General features: G+C 41.2%; 1 protein-coding gene across 3 annotated transcripts in view; it reads right to left on the reverse strand.

The window, feature by feature from the left end:
• The window catches only part of LOC133275891 (transmembrane protein 132C-like), a 204,745-nt gene that overhangs the window by 74,636 nt on the left and 112,920 nt on the right, over positions 1-17,189 (reverse strand). The gene's annotated exons all lie outside the window — the stretch shown is intronic.

Raw genomic sequence — 17,189 nt, forward strand, 5'->3', positions numbered from 1 at the left:
TCATCCCATGCGAGAGCACTGATCAAAGGCTGGCATACTCTATGCTGGACTATAGCCATATCTGCATTTCCTGCCTATGTTCAGCTTGAACCACTAACAGAAACAGCTCTCCTAGTGCTCCAAAATGCCCATGTTTCCAATCTCAGCTGTGTCCTCCCTGAACATTCTCAGAATCTATAGACAAATTTGCAATAGGAGGTTCCTATTATATATATGACCATTTTATATCTCACTTTTCTACACCATTTTAAGTAATACTCCTCACTTTCAGGTTCTGTTGCTGTTGTCAGACATCTGGTTGGGATGACTGGTGAAATTTCTGGAAGTACCTCAGCTCCACTTTCAAAAGCAATAGGGTAGCTCTGGGGTTTTCAAAAGCCCAAGTTCCTTTTAAACTCTGATTGCTTTCAAACACATCTGCTTTCTCCTAAGCAGTGGGAATTTGAGGCCCCAGAACTTCTGAAAATTCCAATAGGTGTCAGGCTGTTGGAATAATTGCTTTTTTTCCTAAATTTAGGTACTACAAACTATAGTAATCAAAGTATTTATGCATTGCTTCACTTGGCTCTGCAAAGCCTAAGTGAAACAGATGGCCAACTCAGGTTTCCAAAAGTGACTCAGATACTCAGGAGCCCAACTCACACAGGAAGTCAATACCAGTTAATCTTCTAAATGTCAAATGGCACTTTTGAAAACAGCACTTTCATTACCAATAAGGACCTGAAACTCTGTGCTTTTTAAATGTTTGCTTTGTACCAAGTAATACCCCAGGCTCCACCTGTCTCTTTGTGTTCAAAGGACAAGTGAGTACTTGAGTAATGCAGTCCTTAGGCAGGTCACCAGCAAATCAGCTAGCTATACATGCCCTATAGATTTTTTTCTTCTAAAGGGTGTTTTTAGGCAACAAGCTTAAAAGGTTTGGTGAAGGGGAGAGAGCTAAAGGACACATATATTTTGAATTAGCAGCACAGCTTTGCCTTGCTTGCCATAGCTTTAGTAGTAGAGTGCAGAGGCTACAACCACCCCACATAAGAGCAAAGTTTTTATCTGTGGGGGCTTAACCAGTGTTTAACAGAAATTTAAGCTGCATGAGGGCTGTGTTAGACAAGCCTGGATAGCTGTAATGACAATGCCATTAATACATGGCCAGTGTGTTAGACAAGGCTGTTACGTGGCTGTGTTAGACAAGCCTGGATAGCTGTAATGACAATGCCATTAATACATGGCCACTGCTGAGTTTCCTTCTGGATCCCCTGTGACATACAACCCAGCACAACACTTCTTCTATAACACAACACTCCCAGAGCATGGACAGCTTTCTGGTCATCGTTTCACAGTGGCAGATGCCATGACTCTGATAGGAGAGGTTAAAACACTAAGAATTAAGAAATGTTTGGATGCTATCCCCCTATGCAGCACCTAGGAGAAAGTGCATGGGGTTTACAGTAAATGTTATGGCTACAAGATACCAACCATTTCCCCCCTGTGACACTATGCAACCTGAGAATGTCGCAGGCCAAAGCTCTGCTTGTGATGGAGAGTTCCCATGCATCAGTCATTAGATGATCTAGAGGTCACCCAGGCAGCTTCCATGCTGCAAACAGGTAATTAATTAAATCAGTGCTCTCCCCAGAAATTGACTGAAACTAGAGGGAGGACTGACTTGCGTGCATTTGGCATTTTTAACCTGGAATGTCAAGTAGACGAATAATGGCCATTATCTCCAGTATATATCTCAGAAGAGGGTGAAGTTAGGGAGGTGATTTCTACTCACATCAGTAAGTCTAAGACAGAGTAAAAAGACAGATGAATGTAAAGACTGGTTTACAGAAGAGACTAGAGGGACGCCAGTCATACAAAGACTTTGAAGGTTAACCTTACACACTGTCAGGAAAAGCCTTCAAGTTCCAGACATGCAAACTTGACTTTTCAGGTATCACCACAGTTTATTTAATTTTCAGTGGAAACAGGTTTGGAGTTCGATATATAAATCCCTTTGTACAGATGTCAAAATACAGTCAATGGTTGCAACACAGAAACTTCATTTCCAGAGCCTCGTGGGTAGGAATGCACAGAAGGAAGCCAACACCAGAAATGGTATACTATAAAATCATGTATTTAAAGTATATATATATATATATGTATATCTTTAATAACTTAGGTCTTTATTCTTTACTTAGCACCATGCTGATTTTCACTACAAAGAGCCTTACGGTATATGGGGTATTAGATCCAAGGAGAAATGTGATTTCCCTTTAAAAAAAAGAACAATCACTACAGTTTTGGATTCACTTCCAAGAGCAGTAATTTCAATACCTTCTTCTAAAATTAAAATTACATCTAGTTAGCAAAGAGACAATGACTTTTGGCATATTTTTTCTGCATCTAATAATCACTTCCTTGCACTGTATTTGTCCCTACAGATTATTATTGTCATTAAGCTACTCAGAGTGTGACAATAATTGAGAGATTTTGGCTATTGCAGTCAGAAGCATTAAGATTTCAGAAGGAGCAATAGAGAGACATGGAAGACAGAAGCTGAAATGCTCACATGATCTACACTTGATTTTAATTGGAGACAGAAAACTTTTACAGGCTCAGGAGAGATTTGGTCTGCATGAGCGTCTCTTCTCTCTGTCCTACTCAGTTACAGAGTCCTCCTCCTCCCTTCATTCCTGCCTGCCAAGCCTGACCACTGGCTGACCCAGCTAATTAGCCCCTCATTCTTTGTTTTTTTCCTTCAGTTCTCACTGTTGAGATGAGGTACGGAAGGGCTGGTGACTTAGGGCACAGTTCAGTGCTAATGCGTAGAGCATCTTAGGCTCTGAACTGTGGAAAGCCTTGGGATATGATGACCCAAGCTCTGAACTCTTTGTATAGTGCATGTTTTGTACAGTGAGAAGGAAGTAATGCAGGCAGACTGCAAACAAGTTTCCTGTAAGCTCCATAGGGACTGTCAGAGCTGTCTGTTCCCTGTCTTTTCTCCCTCATAATCATTCATGCCCACCTTCTCTCACGTCAGTGTTTCCACACACGAGAATTTTGACTGTTAGATCCCACAAGAAAACAGATAGCACTTACCCATCAAGGTGCTCACAAGGAGCACAGCTCTGCTTTGTACGTGTGAAATGAGGGAGCTATGTTGTTGGAAAGAGCTGGTGTCCCCTAACGAAGCACAGATCAGACTGGGGTCCTACAGAAACAAGGTGGTGACTACTACCAGTAGCTGGTAGCCCTTGAAATTTAGGGGCAAGGACCTCAGCACTTCAGAACCTAGGAAAATCCCATCTCTTTCTCTGCTTAAGATGAAAAACTGGCAGCAACTATACAAATAAATAGAAGGGTTACAGACTTTCCTGAATCTGTCTTCAGGGATATCTGGAATAGTTCTAATAAACATCACTGACTAATTATACGTATAGATGTTTAAATAGCAGCATTCCTAAACCTTGTAGGGTACATAGTGTAAAGCTTTCAATTTGCATAGAAAGGAATCCTCAAACCCTCTTTAACATCTTTAGTGGAACAAAAGATCTTTCTGTATGCTCTTTGGCGTTACTCAGGAAACAGCAAATTATCTTATTCAATTGGATCATGAGTAAAATAGCATGCAGTGATTAACCCTTTAGAAACCAAATCCCTCTAATGAGAGGATTTATTAAAAAAAGTGTTCACTAGGTAATAAAATCAGAAATACATGGAATTAAATAGAAATGTTGGGAAAGTGAGAAAAGAAAAATATAAGAAAAATATTCTTAAATATAAGAAAAATTTCTCATGCAAGACTGAGCTACTCAGCAGTCATTAACATTACAAAGGGATGAAGTCTCCAACAATCTGAGCAATCTGAACAGTTAAGTCACCCACCACAGCCCACAAAGACGTGGCTTGAAAGTAGGGAGGATTAATGGTCTTGCTTCCTGGCAAAATGAACTCATGCTTGTATATATGTGAATAATTTTACAGAATGCAGGAACAGCTATAATGGAGCCTGACAAATACTTCAGTCAACTGTTTGCTACAAATAAAGTAGGCTTTCAATCTTCAGTGTCGCTGAAATTAAGTCTTCCCTCTGGGGAACTCAAAACTGGAACCACAGAACATATGATAGATATTGTTGAATACAAATGATTTACTACACTTTGGTAGTTAAAGCATCTGTCCATCCAATGTGTGGGTCAAGGCTAAACTGTGAGGCCTGGAAACACCGTCTTGCTCGCGTGCCTGTGCATGCCCCTCGCTCATCCTTGCTCCACTTGGGTCAGAGTTTGTGACCCAAGGGAAAATCTTTCCTTCATCTGTATCCAAATTTTACGTGGCATGAGCCAGGCCACAGGCCAGAAGGAGCCTGTAATGTGCTCCAGTCAGTTATCTCATCTTGCTCATGACACCCTGCCAAGAGCTCCGTGTGCTTTCTTAGCAGAACCACCACGTGGGTTCAGATGGTCCAAGAGGAAAGGAATAAAACACTGGGCTCCCATAGCTGGCTAATGATCTCCCCGCAGGAGCTGCTGCCAGTGGCTCCGTGGTGCACACTGAAGGTAGCACTAGATGCCTGATTATTCTTCAATCCACAGCTAAATTTGCAGAGCTGAAGGGGAATATCCTTTCTAACCTCGGAATTTCTTGAGAACTTGGCAAAGGAACAAGCAAATCACTGGCATGATGACAAGCTGACATTATAATCCTTGCAAATACAAATAATAAATATATGTATATTCAAACACACAAATCTTAAAGCTTCTAATGTGAAAGGCAAGTTGCTGTATTACTTACATGAGGGGAAATCACCACAAACTCTTCTCCCCTTCCAGGATCCATAATTCCAAACTAAGAGTTGATTAATACTGTGTAAGTATCTAAAAGGACTTGGGTGGGGAAGCCTGAAGAAAACAACTGAGAGTTGCTGAAGGATGTCTTCTTCATCTTCTGTCCTTTAGGTAGCAGTAACTTGTCCTCAAGTGGTGTTCATCATTAGCAGTTGTACTCTTAAACACACTTTAGAATGTGCTCTTCTAAATTTGTTCATCAAGAGCAGGACTCAAAACTAATGGAAAGTCTTCTCCAGACTTCACTGAATGCTGAATCAGGCTCCAAATTCAAAATGTAGTTATTTCTTTCTGTCTTGATAGTTAGGTATTAACTCCTATTGCCAATTACAGACACATCTTTTCAAAACCAATTGCTGAAGTGTAGCACTCAAAGCAAAGGCTCTGAAATCAGTATTCCTCTGGGGGTGGGTAATGGTGAAGAATTCACACTTTTGAAACCATTTTCAAAGCCAGAGCTTATTTATTCACAACATGGTTAGCAGGATCTGTAAAAAACCACTGCTCCCGCATGTCCTGGGCTCTGCTCTAAGTGGAAGTCTGTTCTGTGACTCTGGGTATCTTGATTTTCCTTTTAAAATAAACCCACATCGTTAATTTATGTGATCCACAGAGAACCACAACAAATCTCTATGGATTTGTATCACTGAAGGATGCGGCAATTATATTTGAAGACTACGTGTTTCGTCTCACCTCTGCAATTCTACTAGCCCCAGGAACACTGAAAAGAGCAGGAGAGGCTTCCTGTCAAAGTAATTAACAGAGCTTTGATTAACAGAACATGGCAACAATCCCCTTCTCGGATGCTTCTGCAAGTAACGTTATGAAAAGCTGAGTTTCCAGCCAATTCTTTGCCATCCAATTCTTTGCCATCAAGTCCCCTACACTTACCATGACATTTCTAGGTTAACTTTTCTAAGTAAGAGTACTGTTGGGAATAGCCTATATTTACTATGCATTTAAACAGAGTTCATCTGTAATGCATAGGAGTTTACTAGCTCGCTGGGAGGAAATCACAGCAGGTAAAACCAAACTGCAGAACTATGCATGTATAGGTAACAAACAGATATGCAGTTGTGGATTGAAATATACCATCCCAGTCAGTCTCATTACATTTCTGAACATTTCTCAAGATAAAAATTGACAAACAGCATCTCCAAGTGGAGAGCCACATCTTTCTATTGCACTTGTCCAGAGATGGCAAAACCACCATAAGAAATAACAGCCAAACACAATTAAAACCTCTAAACCTAGCTGAACAATTGCTGAACTAATCAGAGAGATTGTATTCCTTCAGGGATTGTCCATGGTATTTGCTGAGCTCTGATTTGGTTGAAATCTTGAAGTTATAATAGATTATTTCATGAAGATCAGAAATTTCTTCTGCTTAATACATTCTAATGAACATTGCCATACAGAAGAAATGCATTTTGGGTAAGAGAAGAGACAAAAACATCTCAATTCTTGTTGTCTGGTCTATTAATAACACTCTGGTTGACAGGGCACCTTGCTCTCGAGCCATCTGATGGCACTGCTAAACATGCCATTCTCATTAAAAATAGTCGGAATCGGAATGCAACCAGTGGCTGAGGTCACTCAAGTACTCTGGCAGAGTCATTATTGAATTTCTAGTAGTGTGATTACAAAGAGTGCATGCTTAGTCCATTAATTTACAACGCGGAAACCAAAAATCAATGGGGTGCTACTTCGAATTCCTTTTGTGATAATTGCCATCATGTATGCAGGTACACACATGGAAGGGGAGCACGTCAGCCGCTGTTTGCAGCCTTGAACAGAAAAGAGATTACCTAGTTTTCTGAGCTGTACGTCCCAGAGAAGGAAGGAGAGAAGAGTAAAACTTTAGCCTAAACTTGGGGTGAAATTTTGCCGTTTACTTCAGTGAAGCTAAGGTTTCTTCCCTGGAAATTTAACTGGAAATGAAATTCCTGGCAAGCAATCGGGAATTCAGCATTGATTTATCCAAAAGCTCTCTACAATAAGCATATCAGTTTTCTTTAACAAACTTCCTTCCCCACGAAACTACCAGCATCTTGGTAAAGTAATAACAGGAAAGTTGTAAGAGCTTTTTGTGAATGAGAGTGTGACAAACTGGTATAAGTTGTTTCAGTGGACTGACGCTGATTTATACCAGTCCTTGACTCCCCTCGTACTGACCCTTCAAAGAAATAAGCTCACATCATAGATGTTTCCAGGAAAATGTAATGGGTTTCCTTGCTTAAGGAAAAAGTACATTGAAAAACATTGGTAACTTGTATAATACTATTACTCCTATTTCATTTTTCATTCTTTATTTTGGAAGCGTTAGAAAAGAATACGCTTACAGATCTTAATTGTCCAATATTGTCCACTCAGAGAAACAGAACCTCAGGGGTCTTATTTAGCCAGGATTTGGTGGAGTATAACCACTGCATTTGAGATCTCAAAGACCTTTCAAAAGAGAAGACCACCTCTACCTTGTTCAATTGCCAGGAAATACACAGGATCCCGCAAACACTTCCTATGTCCCCTCTGACCCACAAATTGATGTAACAAAACCCAACTCAAACCAGGTGATTTGAACAAGCACTTGACATAGCAAGACAAATGCTACATTTAAGGGGCTGTAGCTGCACAGCCCTGAAAAAAAAAGTTGCCTTTTAAAATGTCAGATTTTGTTGATACTTACCATGAAGTGACAGTGAAAAAACCCAAGATCTTCCTTCATTCCCAGAATATGAAATACCAGAGGTCTCCCTGCAGTATGAATTGTAGATAAATTATGACTTGCAAATGATGACTTATAAAAACCAATAGAGTAACTACTCGTTCTTGTGCAAGTCAGTTACGTGTGGGGAACTGCAATGATCTCTGATACAAGGCTGTTTTTCAGACTGCCTACACGACAGGCAAAGATTTTTACTTTCTAAGCTCATAAAAAAGCACATATTATCTTTACATACTATGCAAAATGTGCAGAGGGAATTGAATTGAAACCATCATAACTGGATGTGAGAAGCCCATGGGTTTGCTGAGTTATGTTCTGTCCAGCTTGAATTACGTAAACTGTTGTGCTTGCTGACAGTGCTCATTTGCTGTAAAGTGTCTGCAGAACAATAATGATGCTGCTTCATTCAGTCTGGAGCACTGGTAACATGGACTATTAGTAGCTATGCAACAAAGTACTATTATCTCCATATCAGCCTGCACAAGTTTAAAACATGCTTCACAGCAGGAAATGGATCCATTCAACTATTTTCAGGCAGAGACACAGAACTAAGGGGATAAAGCAGCCCAGCTGCTGCAGCAGACATTTCCCTAAGAAGATAACTGAAGAAGAGCAAGGTTTCCTGAGCCTGAGATGTGTCTCAAAGACAAAAAACACACCTGGATGGATGTATTAACAACACCTGACACGTGAGGTTTGCTATTAAAACCAATATATCACAGAACTGGATACTATGAATGAGTTTAAACAAACATCTTAGGACTGTGTAAGGCTCGATCCTGGTTTAAATTACGAACGTGAGAATCAGTAGATTAATTACATTCAACTCAGTGGAGCTAAACCAATGCAAAAATGCTGCTAATGAGACAGTTAGGTCTGCCAAGTGTTTATGAATACTCAACTTCCTCTATAAACACTATATCAATCATCTAAGTGATTTTAAGTGATAAATGCTTATGATGTTACTTTTTGTTACAACTATCTCCAACTGGAGGATATGCAAGGGATGTAATGGCAGAGGCTAATGAAACGCATTTAAACTCATGAATTTTTAAAAAGGAGAAAACAAATGCAGTGTGTAAAACCCACCCAAGTTCTGTCTTTCTATTATTTAGGCCCAGTGGGAGGTACAACAATAAAAGACAAACAATGTGGTCTGGAAATGAAAAAGGCCACAGGAGAATAGTGTTTAACCATCCCTCACTGCAGGTATACAAGTAACATCACTTATTTAATTACATACACAAGTCAACAGGGAATAGAATTTAACAATCTGAACCAAAGCGACAGCCAGGAGTGATGATGGGGGAGATCTCTGCTATGAGCAGGGAGTAGGACCCCATAGGACCAGCAACATGCTGTAAAATCCTCCAAGTCAGCAGTTACCAAGATGTGCTGGTTAACTCGTAAGATTTACTACAAAGACTTAGCATCTGTATTATAATTTTCCACCCGTTTCATAATCGCCCTTGTTACATACCAAGAACAAAATAGAGAAGAGACTTCTATCTGTACTTTAAAATAAGCAGTAACACATCAAACTAAAGTAACTTTGAGTAGGAAGGTAAATCTTGGTAAACCAGTGCAGAAACAAATGGTTCACCTGCCTAATAGATTGTGCTTTGTCTAAGGAAATGTCTTTACATTTCAGATAAACAGTGATACTTCTCTGCTGTCAGTGGGTTACCTGCTACTGATCTGACAGAGGCATGAGACTGGAACAATGTTTAAAATCATCTAATTCGCTTTATGAGATTGTAGCCTATTTTCCAGAGGTCTCTCTGGACCAGTTTTAAGCACCCAGAGTTCAGAGGGGTTTTGTTATCATGAGATTCCTCAAGCAGCAATGGTACAGAGGGCTTAGGTGTGTAAGAAACATATTTCAATTTGCTCTGCCGAATACTAACAAAGATATTATTCACTTTATTCTAGAAAGGTTTGGCTTTTGGCACTTTTTCCTGAATTTTCTTCATTCTTTACTGCCTGACTGATTTATTTCCTCTGCTGTGAAAGTTACAGAGGAAAGCAGAGTTGCTTGGCAGCATGATGTGGTATTGCTGAACTCAGCTGTTTATGGCTTTCAGCAGATATTTCTGCTTCAAAGATGGTGTGAGAAAAAAAAACACACATACACAAATTCCTCCTCCCCAGTTCTGCATCTTTTGTCTCTTATCTTCCACTGCCTCCAAATTGCAAGGAAAGCTACATTACAATAGCTGCTAAAACGTCCAAACCACGCCAACTGTCACAGATAAAGAAGAGCTGACCTCACCCCAAATTAGAACTCATGATTTAAAGTGCAAAGAGAAGAAAGTTAACGGATGAGTCAGTCCGTGAATGTGCTACACCAGAAGGAGGTTTTCACGGATAACTTCACTATGAATTACAGTTTATTAACATGGGAAGCGATAGGGATTGCTGTGTGCGAGAGGCAAGAATGCAGTGGGACAGCAGCTTTCCTAGTGTATATTCCAGGAACTCTGCAGAACACATACTTAAAAGGCTCAAAAGGAGACTGTATGTTTCTTAGTCACTCTCTGAGAAATTATTACTTTGTCAGATACCAAAACCAATCTCACTCTGGACATCAGGAATTAATTATTAGTGAACCTGTCTATCAATGTGGAATGGATATAAAGTTGTTCCATTATTCCACAATTGCGCATCATATTCTATTTAATGTCTGGGGCTCTGCTCTATTTATGGAATACTGAAATAAAACAATATATCCAACCTGACTGGAAAGCAGGGAAGCACCGACGGCAGTTTTCTCAGCAAGGCTGGGTCGCTGCATGCATTGGCTAAGCCTCCTGCATTTGATTTTGATAAGGATGTGAAAAGCTTTTCCAAACTATGCGGATTTGTTGAGCAAACAAATTTGACGCTTTCATTTGGGCAAGAAATCCCTGACGAATGACCTTTCTCTTGTTGCTTCAGCCCTTCTGCTTCCCAGTAGACCCAGGAACTCCAAAGAAGACAAAAAATATAAAGAATTAATTTATTGCAACTGGGCTGGAACCTCTGTAGAGATCCTGGTTTATGCTTTTTGTTATCTCTGTTAATTTATTTCTTTTCTTGGAGAGATAACTCATGGGAATGCCTTACATCTTGGCTAATACTACATTATGTTATCTAAAAAGACTAATGTAGTACTTTTAGAATGGTCAGGACTGAGTCTAATACTTGGTTCTGTTGAAATCCAACAGGAAAATTCATTTCAGTAGTAAAGACTAACAAGAGGCTTTCAAAATCTCAGATTATAATATCTTGCTTTGAATTTCAAACAGAAGAGAGAATGTTGCAACATACTTGATAAGAAAGAAAATACTTTCCATTTAGTATCTTCCACAACACTTGTGCAGACCTTGTTGGGTTTCTGACTTAACCTTTCTCTGTTAGAAAGCAGGTATTTAGGCTGATGACAACTTAAGCACAAACTTCTATTGAAAGAATTGACTGATAATAACTCTGTTGGATTATAGTCGGGCCAATGCTGTAGTTATGGATCAGGGTCTTGCTGCAGTAGATGCTAGATGAAAACTAGACAGACGTATGTCGTTGCCATGACAATTGCTATAGTTATCTCAAATTTGATCTTTCTGAACTTGCATTACTGAAAGTATTGAAAAGAAAGGGTCCTTCAGGCTCAGTGAGAGTCCTTGTCCACGAGGGCTCCTGCGGAATTTTCTTTTCCTTAATGCAAGTGAGGGCTGCCCATTAAGTCGAAACCACTCAGGATTCACAAGGTTCAACAAGTTGCCCTGCTCCCACAAGTACCTGGTAAGACACTAAGGTGTAAGAAACAAATATTCCCTCTCAAGACAGTTTACACAGACACTTGCTTAGACACTGCAGCAGACAGAGTGAGTGAGGCAACGGCAACGGAGCATCCGCCTTCTTCCTGCAGGCAGCCTACTCCTGAAAGAGACATGAGAGACATTCTTCACCCTTCCTCCCTCCCGAGCTCAGGGCTTTAATAAACACTCCTGACATTCAAAGCAGCAAGAGAGGAGCCATATGAAAGGCTCCTTTGGGAAGCAACCTTCTAACCCTAGTCTTCTGTGCCCTAGAAAAGATATTGTTACAAGGCACAGCTGGCTGATCCTCCACCATATGTGCAGATGTCCAGTGTGTCTTTGGCACTTACACTCTACGATGGAGACATCCGTGCCCTAATTTGACCTGAAACAGGCATCCTAACGTACAGTGAAATCTTAAAAGGCAAAGACAGCAGACAGAGATAAATTATTTGGGAAATCAGAAAAGAAAGGGTGAAGGGAAAGGATCTTTAAAGCAGTAGGTACAGGCTTAGTCATATTATATATTACTCCTGATATTGTTATTGACAGCTGCATGCATACATTCCCATGTGTCATTTTAAGCAGACAGATGCACATCACAAGAATGACTCACCTCGGAAGCTCTGAGGGTTGCACTGGTAATTTGCCAGCAGACTAAAAGACTGCAGCTGATTTGCACCAAAATACACATGATGCTTAAAACAAAATACACAGGAGGCCATAATGGTAAGAGTTCTTTAGGTTAGGAAAGATCTTTAAGATCATCCCGTTCAACTTTTAACCCAGCACTGCCAAGTCCACCCCTAAACCATGTCCCCAGGTGCCACATCTACGCATCTTTTAAATAGCTCCAGGACAGTGACTTCCCTGGGAAGCCTGTTCCAAAGCTTGACAACAGTTTCAGTGAAGATTTTTTTCCTAATATCCGATCTAAACCTCCTCTGGGCAACTTGAGGCCATTTCCTCTAGTGCCATTGCTTGTTACTTGGAGCAGAGACTGACCCCAGCTCGCTACAACCTCCTTCCAGGTAGTTGTAGAGAGCAGTAAGGTCCCCTGAGCCTTCTCTTCTCCAGACTACACCCTTCCAGTCCCTCAGCTGTTCCCCATCACACTTGTGCTCCAGATCCTGCACCAGCTCCACTGCCCTTCTCTGCACCCACTCCAGCACCACAATATCTCTCTTGTACGAAACGAAACGAACACAGGATGCAAGATGTGGCCTCACCAGTGCCCAGTACAGGGGGACGATCACTGCTCTGGCCCTGCTGGCCACACTATTGCTGATACGGACCAGGATGCTGTTGGTCTTCCTGTCTGCCTGGGCACAAGCTGGCTCATATTCAGCTGGCTGTAAGCCAGCACCAAACCTCTAAGTCCTTGTGAAAATCCTGTCCTCTGCTCAGACTGGATGGTTTTGAGGTCAGCAGGCTACACTGCCACACTGCTGAGTTCTGCAAACCACTGTGCCAGGGAAAAATGACCCAGATTCTAGAGAATTAATAACATCTATCCTGGTCATAATGCGTGAATTCTCTTCTCTGTGTCCATATATTAGGCACAGACTGACTGTCTTCAGGTATAGTCAGCCCCACACACTGCACGACTTCCAGTTTTTCAAGTCTGAGCCTGTTGTACACATATGCTTTACTTTTATTTTTCAATGGCAAGAGAATTCACTTCACTGACATCCCTTGGCAGCATATGGTGCTGCCAGACAGGGGAGGGACCTGCACGGAATTGTAACAGCTTCGCTGCTTTTCTCCATGCCCCGATGATATGAAACACAATGTGGTAAGATCATTAGCTGTCCCCATGTGAATGCAATGATACCCAGAGAGTGTTAAAACAAAAAGGAAAACAAAAAAACAACCCCCAAAAATGTGTGCACGTGTGGTGAGGGTGAATAAGTGATTGTGACACAGTCTGAAACATAAGCATAACATTGGGAAGCACTCTTCCCCAGTCTGTCTCTTTATCAGACAGATGGCTGCAGAGCTCTAAGCGCATGGGCCTCTCAAAAGGTTCAAGACCAAGAGGATAAAGTGCTACATCACAGCAGTTTTCCATTATGTCAGTTTTTCTAAATGCCTCTTTGCTCTCCAACACTCCATTTCTCTATCTGGCTGACAGGTATCAAAAGTGCAGGGTGACTCCATTCCTCCACAAAGTACAACATCCACAGGCAGAAACATCAGCCTAAGAACAGACTGAAGGCAGCTTGTTCCAGCACAATTCCAGGTGTCAAGGAGCAAGGAGAGTTAGGCCTAGATTATCTCCAGTTGCTGTTTCTTAGTTCTTGATACCATAGTTACAGGATGCTCTGGCTTTGGCAGAGAAGCTAGCCTAACTGATTCTAACCCTCCTTGCTCCTACTCTTAATGTGTCTGTCTCATCCCCACATTTGACAGCATACCAGCTGGTGGAGGTATGCTGTTAAAAAAAGACAATGAAAATGACTTTGGTTAAAAATAACCCTTACTCTGTGTTGGACCAGCTCCTGTACCCTGTGGTGGCAATCCAGAATGAACTACACAGCAAATACAAGCCCTTTCACTGAAGCTGCTCTCAAGGAAGATGTGGTACATCATAAATCAACCACATAAGCCTTAGGCTCGAACCAGAGGTAGTACTAGAAATGGGAATGGTTATAATAATAACCAAAAATATCTCTTGATCTACCCTGAAGACACATTTCACACCTACCAGCTTTCCCCCAGAATAAGAAACAACAAGGGAAAACAAGTGACCAAGCAGCAGTCTAAGACTTGTTTTCACTAATCAACACTGTTGTTATTCTCATCAATAGCTACTTGAATCTCAGCACAAATTGCATTATGAGGCACACAAACATTGCTGATTTCCAGCTGTTTGCAGTTACTTGCTGTAGTGTTAAAGTCTTTTTGAATAAATCTAAGTTCAGAAGCTATGGCTCTTGGCTTTAGCAGCACCAATTCAAAAGAAAAAGAAGTTACACTTAAATTCTCAAAATGTAATGCTCAACAGTTATTGATATGACGTATCTAAAATATGTCCTTTGAATTTTATTGTTTAAATAATGTGAAAGGTATATTAGATGCTAAGTTGCGCGACATTCAGATATAAACTGCTTGTTTCGAAGTGCTTACAATGTAATTATATCCATAGACTAATAAGAGTAGAAATATGCAAAAGAAAAGAAAAGCAGCTAGGCAAAGGAAAAGAGTACTTTTGAGTATGGGCATTTGTTTCTAGGACATGAAAGGGAAAGAATGCAATGGTTCTCCATGGTATATCAGGGGGATTTCCAAGTAAATAAGAGCACAAAGAGAAAGGCCAGAATTTCCTGTTCATGTGCTTAACAACTCCACAGGTCACTCTCCCCATTATGACCAGAACGAATGCTGGATGCAGTTTTATCTGGCAGCACTCCAATGCACTGAGAATCTATTCTGAATTTAAGTAATATCCTGACTTGCTCCACAACCAGCTGGGGACCTGTGACAATTGAAAGAGAGATCCAAATTACTCCTGTTGGTTGCAACAGAAGAACAGGGCCCAGCTATAGAAGATTTTTCATTCTCCTTTCCTGCTAAGCTGATTCTCTGAGCTGTGCTAGACATAGCTGGTCATATAAAGAAAAATAACACATCATCATCATCTTAACAAGCTGTGTGAATGTTCATAAAGCATCCAAGAACTACAACCTTTCACTTACTTGATTTTCAGAAGCTCCTTTGCAAAGACAGTGGAAAACACCTCCCTCTGCTTAAATTAGCCAAGATATTTATGAGTTGGCTGAGTTTGCTGCAGATTAGCCTGTGTTGATGCTGGAACTCCAGAACAGTACCTCACATCAACGCTGACCTTGCTACAGTTTGCACATCACCCAAATGAACTGCACTGCTAAACCAGCCTGAAAAAGCTGGTGGCAGCACAGAAAGATCCCATTAGGGACCTGCAATTCTCAACTAAATTAAATTAGCTTAATAGAATATTTGTGCTCTGCATAGAGGGCTTCCAAGTGACACTTAGAATCTCAGTAACTGTATGCCCACAACATCTATGCTTTCCCACTGAGATCTCAGTACACACATGCCCAGGTTTCCCTATCCAGCTCTTCCTTGTACATAGACGTTTCATTAAGCCTAGGTTCGTCATGCTTTCAGAAGACAGAAACTATTTACATACACAAATGAAAGAAGCATTGAAACATTGACTTTTATTCCTGTAATTAGTACTAAAAATATTTTTATGGCTTAATTAGACTTTATGCAAATTTGATTGAGAAGATTTAATTTGGGGTTTGATAACCTGACTATTATAGTTCCGCAGTTGCAAATACACTCAAGAATTCCATGCTGTTCTAAAGCTATGTCCTCCCTTTCAAACTGTTTTTTTTTTTTATTTCTGGCAGGTTTAAACAATGTATTTTTCCTTTCCATTTCCACAGGGTACAGTCCTTCAGGAACAGACTGCACCAGTGTGGATCTTCTGCAGCGTCCAAGTCCTGCAGCAAACCCGCTCCAGCGATGGTTTCTGTCTGCATAGGGCCACAGGTCCTGCTAGGAGGCTGCTCCAGCATGGGCTTCCCATGGTGTCACAGCCTCATTTGGGCATCCCTTGCTCTGGCATGGGGTCCTCCTCAGGCTGCAAATGGGTATCTGCTCCACCATGGACCTTCATGGGCTGCAGGAGGACAGCCTGCCTCACCCATAGTCTGCACCACAGGCTGCAGGGGAATCTGCTCTGCTGCCTGGAGCACCTCCTTCTTCACTGACCTTTGTGTCTGCAGAGTTGCTCCTCTCACATATTCTCACCCCCCTCTCTGCATTTCCCCCTGCTCCTTCTTAAATACCTTATTCCAGAGGTGCTACCACAACCAGTGATGGGCTCAAGCCTTGGTCAGTGTTGTGTCTGTCCTGGAGCTGGCTGGCAATGGCTCTATCAGACATGGGGGAAGCTTCTAGCAATCTCTCAGAAGTGCCCCACCACACTCCACTGCCACCAAAACCTTTCCATGCAAAACCAGTACCCACCCCCAACTCTCCACTGAAAATCTCACTAACTGCAATGACATCCAGTGTAAATATGGTGAATCAGTGAGCTGCTTATGACAGGAGGAATCTCTGTACTTTACAGGAGTCTAATATTTCCCAGGCACTCTGATTGGGCACAGAATACAAATATTAAAATCTGCTCAGGTTTTCTGTGCCTGAAGACTGTACAAAGCAGCTGAATGGGAAAGCGATAACCAACCCAGCATCCACCAAAGATTTTATGATACTCTTCAATAAGCCTGGGTGTGAGGCTAATAATAAGGGAAGCACTGGTCAGATCTGTGCCATGAAAGCACTCTGTGTGGACTAACATACAGCAGTGTTGTGAGAATTTGTTAAGATGATCCCCAGCAAGAGCAAAACAATTTCCACTGACAGCAGCAATATACAATTTTAGTATGTGCTGTGGAAGACAATACTTACCAAAAAGCACTGCTTTTATGTCTGGGAAGAACCAGACCAAATCGCAGTAAAACGTGAAACAGGAAAGCAGGCACTGGCAGGCCAGTTTATACCATGCTTTGCCTCTGACAGTTACCAGCATACGGCTTAGCAAAGGAACCTCCATTTCTGCAAGAAGTAACCATTTGCAAAAGGGGATTCTTTTGCGTTACATGGAAGACACTAAATACTGAAAGGTTTGAATTATCCTGTACCAATGCTTGAAAGTTGGAGTGGTTCATTGTAGAAGAATTCATTGCTTGCTTGATGAACCAACCACAGAGGTTGTGATATGCGCAGAGAAACAAGGTCAAAACTATCAAGCCAAAAAAATAATGTTCAGTAAAAGCTTTTAAA

This window comes from Pezoporus flaviventris, unplaced genomic scaffold (genome assembly GCF_033815535.1).
Source record: "Pezoporus flaviventris isolate CSIRO_AGI_PZ_B2104156 unplaced genomic scaffold, CSIRO_AGI_Pfla_v1 ptg000041l, whole genome shotgun sequence".
Taxonomy (NCBI): domain Eukaryota; kingdom Metazoa; phylum Chordata; class Aves; order Psittaciformes; family Psittacidae; genus Pezoporus; species Pezoporus flaviventris.